Raw genomic sequence first — 548 nt, 5'->3', positions numbered from 1 at the left:
CCAGGACTCTAACCATAATGATGAGAGGAAACGTGTGTGTGTGTGTGTGTGTGTGTGTGAGTGTGCAGTCAGTGATTTTTGATGTTCATAAGGGGGAAAAATGAGAATCTAATCTTCTAATTAACAGATGTCTTTGCAGCCGTAGAATTAAAATACAATAAGATCTATTTAGATTTACAATAGTGTATTTTGCTCCTCAATAGTATTTATAACATTTCAATATTTCACTTTTTGAATAATACATGGATCTTCACATATTTTCTTTCTTTCTTTTTGGCTTCATTCTTGCAGAATAAGTAATGGTATGTTGAAGAAAAAGTTATGTTGTTGTTCATCAGAATATGTTAGTTTAGTTTAGTTTAATTTAGTTTGTTTAACCATGTATAGAACGGACTGTTGGGAGCACTGTTGGGAGCAGAGTGGGTGGAATCTTCATCAGAGTGGAGAGAGGCTGAGGAGATGCCTAAAAAAAATCTCTCTAACCTGCGCTCAGGCCTGCACCTTCCATCTAACTGGGATAATTTTTATATCAGTTCGAAGGAACACTC

The sequence above is a fragment of the Parambassis ranga genome, chromosome 17, assembly GCF_900634625.1.
Source record: "Parambassis ranga chromosome 17, fParRan2.1, whole genome shotgun sequence".
Lineage (NCBI taxonomy): Eukaryota > Metazoa > Chordata > Actinopteri > Ambassidae > Parambassis > Parambassis ranga.
This window is presented reverse-complemented; position numbering follows the sequence as displayed.